Here is a 1,550-nt window from a genome sequence, read left to right as displayed (position 1 = left end):
TGTTGCATTTGTGTGGCTTAGGTTTCTGCTGATCTTGGGGGCTGGAACTCCAGTTAGACCCATTCCCACTCTCTTTATAAGTAGGTTTCTCAATGACGTCAAGCTGTTGATGGCTTGGAATACACAATTTTTGATCAAAGCTTGTACTGCATGCATATTTATGTGGTTTTTCCCTGGGGTACACTGCTGAAAAGTCCTGGAAATGTGGGGGCAGACTAAAGTGGTTACCACACTCAGAGTTATAGACAGTCTCTTCCATGTGAACTTTGTGCTCAGTGTTCAAATTTGAGCCATGTGTAAAATCTTTTCTACACTCCACACCTGGATATAGTTTCTCTTCAGAGTGGATTTCCTGAGTAGCTTGAAGATATAAACTCTGACTAGAAACATTCCTAGGCATTTGCTGACCTTTCCATTGGCGATTGCATGACCCACTGAGATGTGATTCCTGCCAAGACTGCTGGGCTCTCAGTGAAGAAAACTCTTGACTTCTCAGAGAGGCAGAGTCATCATCTACAGGAGGCAACACGTAGTTCCCATCCTCAGAAATCTGAACCAGCCTCCCTGCGCACACCAGGAAGGAAGAATCTCCCTGGTTCTGAGACTCAGTGTTGCTCTTTAGACATCTTTTCATGGAATCCTGATCCCTGGGTAACAAGCCTGCACCCTGTGGCCAGGTCTGACAGGAGGAGAGCTCTCTGGGACAAAGGGAGCTTAACTCCATGTCTTCATCATTCTCCACAGCACGTCCATCCTGGTTTCCTATAGGATGAGAATCCAGACAAACACACAAGTGAACACCTTACTGAGAGACATTGGTGTGTAACACATGGTTCATATCAGGAGACAGACAGGCCACACTGGTTCTGTGGAGACTGACAAAACACCTGACTCACACAGGAGACACAAACCCAGGACTCCCTGGGTGCCTAAGATCTGGGTTTTCTGCAGGGCAGTAGTGGAGCAACCTTTAATCCCAGCACTAGGGTGGCAGAGGTAGGCAGATTTCTGTGAGTTCAAGGCGAGCCTGCTTTACAGAGTGAGTTCCAGGACACCCAGAGCTACATAGAGAAAAACCCTGTCTCCAAAAAGCAAACCAAAATAAACAAATAAAAAAAATAAAATAAAACAATACCAAAAAAAAAAAAAAAAACAAGAACAACAAAAAGATCTGGGCTTTCCTAACAAAATCTGGGTAACAAATGTGGTCGCATTCAAAAGTTCTAGTGAACTATAAGCACAACACTGTGCTTCATCATGGGTTGTTAGGTGATCCAGTAGAAAAAAGAAAAGCAGATATTCCCAATGTGGATAAATGTTTTTGTCTTTATAAGCATGAATATGAGTATAAGTGAGCGTAGCCTCTCTTTCTGTATGTGTGTATATGTGTTCGCTCCACCAATGGTATGACTGTGGAGGTCAGAGAACAACCTGAGGGTGTCAGCTTACTCCCCCTGACAACACAAAGAGTCTAGGGAAGGAACTCTGCTTGGGGCAAGCACCCTGACTCAAGGAGCCTTCTCAGTGGCCCTGCTCTCAGCACTTTAAAA

The 1,550-nt window shown here is 44.6% G+C and overlaps 1 protein-coding gene across 1 annotated transcript in view; it reads right to left on the bottom strand.

Moving 5' to 3' along the window:
- LOC101995828 (zinc finger protein 112-like) overlaps positions 1-1,550 on the bottom strand; it is a 39,391-nt gene that overhangs the window by 1,546 nt on the left and 36,295 nt on the right. The window lies entirely within an intron of this gene.

The sequence above is a fragment of the Microtus ochrogaster genome, unplaced genomic scaffold (genome assembly GCF_000317375.1).
Source record: "Microtus ochrogaster isolate Prairie Vole_2 unplaced genomic scaffold, MicOch1.0 UNK74, whole genome shotgun sequence".
Taxonomy (NCBI): domain Eukaryota; kingdom Metazoa; phylum Chordata; class Mammalia; order Rodentia; family Cricetidae; genus Microtus; species Microtus ochrogaster.
Note: the sequence above shows the minus strand (reverse complement) of the source record. Positions and strands in the feature narration are given on the sequence as shown.